Consider the following 10,577-nt stretch of genomic DNA (forward strand, 5'->3'; position numbering starts at 1 on the left):
TGAGAGGCAGCGTTTTCTGCGTTTTTTCCCAGAGGCTGGCTGGAGCTATACTTGCTTTGAGTTTCCGCCAAGGCACATCACTAAATAAGAGGGAGGTAAAATAAGGATAAGATTTAACTGCTTCTTTCCAGGGAAGCTTGGAGACAGTCTTACTTCCTTTTTTAAAGTTGGAGGCAATTTTATTTGTTTGGGCAAATCTTATGGGAAATGAATAAGTATCAAATGACATGTTTCAGTAGGCTGAAAATAGATCCCAGTACACGATTTCTTTTTTATTTATCAGCCATATGTATTTATTCCAGGTTTCCTTTTCACAGCCTCCCAGATTGGGAGAATCAGAGATAGTAATAGCTGGCAGGCACAGATCTTTTTTAGTTTGTTTGTTTGGGAGGTTACCTCCAAAATTTTTATTTTGAAAAATTTCAAACCTACAGAATAGTTGAAAGCATAATGTGAACATTTTGCAGATTTGCGTTCCTTCTCTCTTTTTTTTCGGCCTAAAGTTGAAAAGTTAGGTTCATGCAGAATCATGAGAGTTCATCTCTAACTAGTTTAGCATATATTTTCTTAGAACAAAAACACCCTATCAAGGTCATATCCAAGAAATTTAGCATTGATATGATGGTATATTGTAACATACAGTCCATAGGCAAATTTCCCCCAATTGTCCCAATAATGTCCTTTATGGCTATTTTTTGTTGTTGAATTCCTCTGCTTTTTTCATTTGATATACCACAGAAATCTCTCCATATTAGTTCATAGATGTACTTCTCATTCTGTTCACAACTGCATTGTGTCTGTTGTGTTAGTCAGCCTTCTCTGGTGGCACATTTAAATTTTTTCAACACTTTGCTATCAAAGCCTTGACAAGTAACATAGTGCTTATGTGTACTCTACTTGTAGAGCTGTACTTATAGGTGTAACGGTGGACTAAAAGGTAAAATACACATGAGGTTTTGTTACATATTGCGAATTCCTCTCCATAGGGTTGTATCATTCTGCACCTCTGTAGTGTGTGAGCATGTTTGACATAGATATTAACACTTGCTTTATCTTACGGAATCCTAACAACAATATTTTCAGGAAGACTATTTTATTCCCCTCATTTTATGCTTAGGAGTAAGGCTCAGAGATCATCACAAATGTCTCCAGGTTCACATGGCTAGCAAGTGGCACAGCCAGGATTTGAACCTAGACTCAAGCAACTGACCACTTCACTCTATGCTTTGCCTGCATTAAGCGGGATGAATCATGTTTTGGTATCCTGATAAAATTCAGGAAAAACCATTTATTTCTAGAAATGAAGTTCCTGAAAATATCAAGGAAAACTAGAGAGTCAAGGAAGTTTACCATCTCAAGGGATGTTGGAAAAGTAAGAGAACAGTCCTCATGCTCAGCCTGTTTCTTAAGGAGGTGAGTGTTCAGTTCCTAGGTTGAAGCCAAAAATTCTGATCTAATGAGTGTAGCTTAAAGAAAAGAAGCTTTAGAAAGGCCTTTTTGAGGAATCAAGGCAAGAGGGTACAGGGAGCCGCATGTAGTTCTGAGACAGAAGGTGTTGGTGAGAGGAAGACAAGCATTAAGGCCACAGATAAACATTTCAAGATTTCAGGCAGGTTCTCCCAGCAGAGAGTGGGAGAACAAATCAGAAACCTGGAAAGAATCCAAGGACCAGACTTGAATGGTCAGAAAGGTTGAAAAGGTGCAGGCTAATGATAATAGTGAAGTTAACCGGGGACTCAGCCTACAGAAGGCAGCAGCAAGGAAATCCCTGATGTTAGATGCAGATAACGTCATGACCCAAGGCAATGGAGCCAAGAGCAGCTAGAATTTTAGAGACAGCCTCTCCAAGGACGTAACACTTGAGGTAAGAGGTGACAAAAGAGAAGGAACTGGCCATGCAAAGACTTGCAGGAGCAGCCTTATTGGCAGTGAAAGTGAGTCACTCAGTCATGCCCAACTCTTTGCGACTCCATGGACTATACAGTCCATGGAATTCTCCAGGCCAGAACACTGGAGTGTGTAGCCTTTCCCTTCTCCATGAGTTATTCCCAACTCATGGATCGAACCCAGGTCTTCTGCATTGCAGGCAGATTCTTAACCAGCTGAGCCACAAGGGAAGCCCAAGAATACTGGAGTGGGTAGCCTATCCCTTCTCCAGAGGCTCTTCCTGACCTAAGAATTGAACTGGGGTCTCCTGCATGGCAGGTGGATTCTTTACCAACTGAGCCATCAGGGAAGGAAAGCTATCAGGGAAGCTATATTCCCCTCTATTGGTAGAGGGGAATAGCATGTAAAATGAAGACTGGTATGGCTGGGATATATTATTGATGAACAAGAGAGTAGTAATTGATGAGTAATTGACAGATCAGGCAGGGCCTTGACGATCAGGGTAAAAGAGTTTGTATTTTATCTTAATTACGTCTTGGTATTCACGGGGGAGGCATGTTCCAAAGGACTTCTGAAATGAGTGGCATTTTAGTCATCTGAGAATGTATTTAAATTCAGTTATACAATATATGATATGTTCCAAGGAAATATAAATAGAAGTAGTTATTACTGATTGTCAAGAATTTATTTATTTTTAAGTAAGAGTAATTTTTCTTTAAGCAGCATGTAAAATGAAGCTGAACCTGAAGTTTGGCCAGCAGTGTGGGCTAAAGGACATTTACAAAAATAAATATATTGCTACTTACATTTACCACCTCCAGATAAGTCATCAACAGGAGCATATTCTTCACATTCAGAATAAACTGCATTTCAGTAATACATGTGTAGTAAACATATTTTATTTCACAGAAAGAAGTAGAAATTTTAAACTATCTTGTGTGTGGCACATGTGAAGCTCACAATGTGGGCCACTGATTTAAATAGGCAGTACCGCCCACCTCCACCCTGCTCATCAGATCTTCATTTTTTGGTGAAATCAGGTTAACAGAAGCTTTCCTTTGATTATAACCCTCATTTTGCACTCAGTATTTTTATAGATTCCCGAAATCAGAGGAGTTTGTAATATTAAGTAAGAAATCAAGCTAAGAACATAAATCCTTGAGAAATAAAGAGAGTGAAAAAGTTGAAATATGCCACATCCTAATCATGAAACAGCTAAAATAGAGTAAATGGCAAGACTGTAACTGAGAAGAAATGTTTAAATGAAATGAATGATGGCTAATATATTTAAAGTCATGACAGACACATCAAAAATAAGGATAATTTAGTAACAAGTCAACTTCTAAGGAAAAACCCAAACATAATATTTAACATTAAAGCAAAATCATAATTAGCTAAGTAAAAATTCAGTAGGAACACTAAAAATGTGTGACTATGTTTTACATGTCCTTTCTTAGGCTGATCTCTAAGACATGTCAATTGTCTAGGTATCTTTAAATATCTAGGTGTTTGATATCATGTAGATCAGAAATGCAGACAGTTGACTGAATTTTCTAGTTTTAGCTGGCTACTTAGCATCATACAGATATAGCTTGAACAACATCTTTAGACTTATGAATTAGGCACAGATAATATTTCTTGCAGGCAACGTATAATGTAATAAAACCTAAAGAGTGACCATTCATCAGTTCAAGATTGTAGCTGATTATGTAAGATGACCGTCATATATATATTTAATAAGCATTTTTAAAAAAGTCATTTTGTACTAATTTATCTGATAGATATGTTTAGCTAATGAAAATGCCCACTGAGATAGGCAAAGTATTCAAGTTCTTTTAATGTAGGTAAAGAACTTCATTTACTGTACACAAATGGCCTTGTATAAAGGGGCATAACAACCTTCCCATTGTCAGGGAAAGAAGATTTCCTGGACCATCAATACTCCTGAAGATGTGCTTTGGCCCCTAAGAGCATGTGACTGAGATCAGAAGAACTTCAGGCTCTTCCAAGAGTCTTGCTCCATTTCTGGAGGGATCCCCTCTTGGACTTTATCACATTCTATGGAGACTTTCGGAGAAGGCAATGGCAAGCCACTTCAATACTCTTGCCTAGAAAATTCCATGGATGGAGGAGCCTGGTAGGCTGCAGTCCATAGGGTCGCTACCAACTGGACACGACTGAGAGACTTCACTTTTTGCTTTCACCCATTGGAGAAGGAAATGGCAACCCACTCCAGTGTTCTTGCCTGGAGAATCCCAGGGACAAGGGATCCTGGTGGGCTGCCATCTGTGGTGTCGCACAGAGTTGGACACGACTGAAGCAATTTAGCAATAGCAGTAGCATGGAGACTTTATCACATTCTGTGGAAGGACTGATGTTGAAGCTGAAATTCCAATACTTTGACCACCTGATGCGAAAAGCTGACTCATTTGAAAAAACCCTAATGTTGGGAAAGATTGAAGGCAGGAGGAGAAGGGGATGACAGAGGATGAGAAGGTTGGGAGGCATCACCAACTCAATGGACATGAGTCTGAGTAGGATCTGGGAGTTGGTGATGGACAGGGAGGACTGGCGTGCTACAGTCCATGGGGTCACAAAGAGTTGGACAAGGCTGAGTGACTGAACTGAACCGAACTGTGGAGACTTGGTATCCTGTCTGCCCTCTCCCCCATACACCACATTCCAGAGTGTTGGCTTTGAGACTGGCTGAACCTGTGCCCACTTCCTGGGCACCCTATTCCCCCAGTGGGAATACCTATAGACTGTGACTAGTTCTTTCTTTTAAAAATGATCAGACCTACAATATGGAAATGTCAGTTCAAAACTAGAAACTGTAGTCAGTCTAATTTGTTGAAGCATTCTAATGATACCCAGGGTCTAATTTAGGAGTTTATTCTCGATCTGGAAGGCAATAGGGAGTCATCATACATACCTGCCTGAGGAAGAGAGTGCCAAAATGAAAATGATGTTTGGGGAAAATACTGGTGACATCTTTGGAGTGACCTGGAGATAGAGAAATGGAAGAAAGGCAGAATAAAAACATGATACATATGAATGTGTCTATCTCTGTCTACTAATTTTGGCTTTAGCAGTCAGCTATGTTATTAGCCTGCGTCAAGAACCTTTTACAGGTGATCTCAGTGGGAGGTAAGAAGGGAAGTGACTGGCAGCCTGGTAAAGCACACACGCCTTGTCTAAGGGACCAGTGGACATGAATGGAAGATTAAAAGGGGTGGTAAGTGTTACCTTGACAGAGAGGTGTGGTTAGCCTGAACAGTCACTGAGGTCAAAGTTACTTGAGAAACGCTTCCACCGAACAGATTGGTGTGGAACTAAGCTTATGGCTCAAGATTACTCGCAGAAGGGACCTTGGGATGAAGTCTAAAGCAAACTCTAAGAAGGATGCACAACCCATGTTTACCACTCTGAGTCCACACAGGAGGTAAAAAAAATACAACCACTACTTTAATGAAAAGAATTTAAAGAATTATTCAATGCCTATTGTTAATAGGTACTACTGAAATCCAAAGGCCCAGAGGGAGCAGTAGGTGCAACTTCAGACTGCAGGAGGAGGGAGGAGGTTGGGATTACTAACATTGAGTGGCTGGGAGGGGTCTGTAGAGCCACCCCTGAGTCATGTGTTGAGGTTGGTCCTTTGAGGGTTGCAGAGTGGAATCAACAGCTATACTGGAACCAACCATCAGGGTGAAGAAGGGCTATTAGAGTGACATGGCAGAGAAAAGCAACGTGACAACAGAAAATCAGAATGGAAGCAGGATGCAAAGAGGAAGGAACAACTTCTCTCTAGCATCCCCTTGTGGGAGAGCATAATATGGAGCTGCTGGCAAAGGAGGAGAAAAGGTCTTCAAGTCTCAGCCCTGTGGTGCCAAACAGAGTACACAATGTCGGATTTGATGCTGAGAGACAACAGTGTAATAACTAGGAAATTGGGTCATCGATACCGATTGGTGGAATGGGTGTCATGAGTAGAGTGGTCAGTAGACACAGGTCATGGATGGTCTTTGACAGAACATGATTGAGACACATGATGAGCTTGAAGTCCCTTCCAAAAAGACCTACTTATCTTGAGATTATGAAAAGCTAATGGTGAATAATAAAAATCCCATCAATAGCATCATTGCCAGGGTACCTTTTATGTGCTAGGCTAATCTGTGGATATAATCTCATTTACTCTTCACAACCATATTATCCCCATTTTGCAGATGAGGAGAGAAGAGACAGGAAGGAAATCTAGCAGATTATGATTAGAACCCGAGTCTGTCTGATTCTGAATTACCTAGGTGTTCTAAATTACCTAGTAGTTACCTAGGTGGTAATTACTACTTGAGTAATCTTCAGCTTTATCAACTCTCTTAAAAATAGCAATCAGTGATAGCTTTAGTAAATTTCAGCTATCTGGGGAGAGTTATGTAAAAGAACATGGGGAAATTGAAAACTTGTGTTGGAAATGGGGGAACTCATTCAAAACACATCTCCTCTAGTGTGTGGACTTTGTGAGGGCTCCACAGGTATTATTTAAAAAAAAGAAAAAAGAAAAAGAACAAATGCTCTTTTCCTATGTATATTTTTGCCTGGATCACTTTTCCCTTGTTGGTTTGTTTGGGCATGTTGTAAGCTTTTCTAAAGAGTTTAGTGATCTTTGGTTGATCATTCATGCTTTGGTATGAGACACTGAAAACTGACAAAACCTACATTTTGTTGGTAGAGCTTCTAGACTAGAGTCTTCTAGTGGTTAACTGATATTTTGGGGTGGAATCAGCTGGTGAAGAATCTGCCTGCAATGTAGGAGACCTGGGTTTGATCCCTGGGTTGGGAAGATCTTCTGGAGAAGGGAAAGGCTACCCACTCCAGTATTCTGGCCATGGGGTTGCAAAGAGTTGGACGTGACTGAGATACTTTCACTTTCACTTGTTTCACTTTCTCTAAGTATTGGTAACTATAGATATTTTCTCTGTCTTCCAAAGTAGAAAAATTTTCAAATTTATAGAAAAAATTTTAAGAATAGTGAATATATATAATTTTATCTCTATCATTTATGAGTAAGTGGTCTACATGATACTTCTGCATGTATTTCCCACATATAAGGATGTTTCCTTATAAAATCAAATCATAGCCACCAAAATCAGAAAATTAACATTGCTAGCACTTAACTTTCAGACCCCATTTAAGTTTTCCTGTAATGTCCATTGTGGAAAGAATCTAGGCTAGACTACTATGTTGATTTTGTATCTCTTAGTCTCCTTCAGTTTAGGAAAGTTCTTCAGTTCTTCCTCAACTTTTATGACCTTAACATTTGTGAATGTCAGATATTTTGTGGAATGTTCTATTTTGCGTTTTACTGATATTTCCTTCTGATTATTTTTGTGTTATGTGTCTTCAGCAGGAATATCACAGCAGTAAACTTCACCTATCACAGAGTGGTGCATAATTTTGACTTGTTCTGTTATTAGTGATATTAAATTTGAACACTTGAGTTAGGTAGTGTTTGCCAGGATTCTCAACAGTAATGTTACTTCTTTCCTTTTGTAATTAAGAAGTGTTTTGTGTGGGAGATGCTTCAAGATTTTGTAAATATCCTGTTTTTCATCAAATTTAATTCATTAGTTGAGATCAGCATGAACTCACAGATTTGTATTTTCTTCAATGGTTATAATTTGTTGTGATATTACTTTCTATTGATGCTCAAAATGCCCTGGACTTGACTAGTAAGAGCTAAGATGACCACTGTATAGTTCTGATGCAGCCCCATCATTTCTGGAGGACTTCTTTTTCTCAAGCCGAAAGATCACCGAGAAGCCAGGATGATCTTTAGTTGTTTCTTTTGGTAGAAAATAGTTAGAAACCTTGATCTCTGTGGTACGCATGCAGCACTCAGGTTCCAACATGCACTCCAGCTCACCTCCATGACTGCTCAGCTCTCCTCGTCCTGCCTAGTTCTCATACCCCTGAGCTGCCTTTACATTTCCCCAGAAATATAAAGCTACGTACCTGGTTTGGCCCCAGCTACTAATTTGAGGTCACTCATCTCACATGCTAGTAAAGTAATGCTCACAATTCTCCAAGCCAGGCTTCAGCAATACGTTAACCGTGAACTCCCTGATGTTCAAGCTGGTTTTAGAAAAGACAGAGGAAACAGAGATCAAATTGCCAACATCCACTGGATCATGGAAAAAGCAAGAGAGTTCCAGAAAAACATCTATTTCTGCTTTATTGACTATGCCAAAGCCTTTGACTGTGTGGACCACAATAAACTGTGGAAAATTCTGAAAGAGATGGGAATACCAGACCACCTAACCTGCCTCTTGAGAAATCTGTATGCAGGTCAGGAGGCAACAGTTAGAACTGGACATGTAACAACAGACTGGCTCCAAATAGGAAAAGGAGTATGTCAAGGCTGTATATTGTCACCCTGCTTATTTAACTTATATGCAGAGTACATCATGAGAAACGCTGGACTGGAAGAAACACAAGCTGGAATCAAGATTGCCGGGAGACATGTCAATAACCTCAGATATGCAGATGACACCACCCTTATGGCAGAAAGTGAAGAGGAACTCAGAAGCCTCTTGATGAAAGTGAAAGAGGAGAGTGAAAAAGTTGGCTTAAAGCTCAACATTCAGAAAACAAAGATCATGGCATCCGGTCCCATCCCTTCATGGGAAATAGATGGGGAAACAGTAGAAACAGTGTCAGACTTTATTTTTTTGGGCTCCAAAATCACTGCAGATGGTGACTGCAGCCATGAAATTAAAAGACGCTTACTCCTTGGAAGAAAAGTTATGACCAACCTAGATAGCATATTCAAAAGCAGAGACATTACTTTGCCGACTAAGGTCGTCTAGTCAAGGCTATGGTTTTTCCTGTGGTCATTATGGATGTGAGAGTTGGACTGTGAAGAAGCCTGAGCACCAAAGAATTGATGCTTTTGAACTGTGTTTTTGGAGAAGAGTCTTGAGAGTCCCTTGGACTGCAAGGAGATCCAACCAGTCCATTCTGAAGGAGATCAACCCTGGGATTTCTTTTGAGGGAATGATGCTGAAGCTGAAACTCCAATACTTTGGCCACCTCATGTGAAGAGTTGACTCATTGCAAAATGCTCTGATGCTGGGAGGGATTGGGGGCAGGAGGAGAAGGGGACGACAGAGGATGAGATGGCTGGATGGCATCACTGACTCGATGGATGTGAGTCTGAGTGAACTCCGGGAGATGGTGATGCACAGGGAGGCCTGGTGTGCTACGCTTCATGGGGTCGCAAAGAGTCGGACACGACTGAGCGACTGAACTGAACTGAATTGAACTAATTTGAGGTCAGTTTTTCAAGAAAGGAAGAGAAGAGGGAGAATTAAGATCCATATTCTAAATGACTCTCTCAGAAAAATGGAGCAACTTCTAGAAGTTGGAGCAAGAAGGCAGAGCCACATGATTGAGCCCCACTACAGTGTCAAGAATGCATACATACATGTGAGTAATATAAGTACATGCAAGTAGTGTACAGCCTCTAAACCAAGTCAGTTATAATACTTTGCTAGGTCCTCAACCAAGAAGCAGGGCTTCCCTTGTAGCTCAGTCGGTAAAGAATAAGCCTGTAATGCAGGGGACCTGGGTTTGATTCACTGAAGAAGGAAATGGCAGCCCACTCCAATATTCTTGCCTGGAGAATCCCATGGACAGAGTAGCCTGGTGGGCTACAGTCCATTGTGTTGCAAGAGTCAGACACAACTTAGTCCGACTAAGACTAAGTGACTAAACCACCAAACGAAAGACAACGTAGTATTTCCACACTCATTGAATGAAAACATGACTATAATGGTTTTATCCAGAGCTCTTCTTGGGTTCCTAGGAGCTGACTTAGAGACAAGGATTTGGGTGTAAATGATGTGTTTGGCAGGTCATCCCAGGAAATACTGGGTTAGTAGAGAAGGAGATGAAGACAATTAAAGCTGTCTTCTGAGCAGTTTCATCCATCTCTGAGGATGCCTGGAGCTCAGTTCCTTAAGGGAAGTCTGGAGGTCAGTGTGAACATATTTCATTTATTCTAACTGATGGCCAAGGAAAAAGTGACATTAACCTATTGCTTCCTTGGTTGTCATTGATTGAAAATTCTGAGCGACATTAACTTTCCAGAGTGGCCAATCTGACATCAACTCTCCAGTGTGATCACAGACTGATGGAAACTCCTTGAGCAGAGAGTTCTAGGTGTTTGCATGCAGTAAGTGACTTTAAGACACACAAGAGGATATCAACAGGGCACTGACCACATTTGCTGTAAATGCTGTCTTTTCAAAGCTCTGTACTCAAAAGTGCTCATACTACCTTAGGGAGATTTTCAAGGGTGTGTTAGGTTATGCTGTAATTTGTGTTACACCCCAGTGAGACTCCAGTGAACCGGAAAAACCTAATAATATATAATACACAGATATACTGTATGTAATAATACAATAATAAAAGCTTATAATATCTCATATTTTGAGTTCTTACTATAGTATGTACTATATATTTATAATATTTTATAAATGTATTTATGCAGTTATTGATACAGTTATGTATTATGTAGAACTTTATATATTTTATACAGTTACTCATAATGTTTTATACAGTTATAATATTTTATACAGTTAAATTTCAAAGGGACTCCTTACGATCAGTGTTGTTAAGTATTTACATTTGAT

The sequence above is a fragment of the Capricornis sumatraensis genome, chromosome 12 (assembly GCF_032405125.1).
Source record: "Capricornis sumatraensis isolate serow.1 chromosome 12, serow.2, whole genome shotgun sequence".
NCBI lineage: Eukaryota > Metazoa > Chordata > Mammalia > Artiodactyla > Bovidae > Capricornis > Capricornis sumatraensis.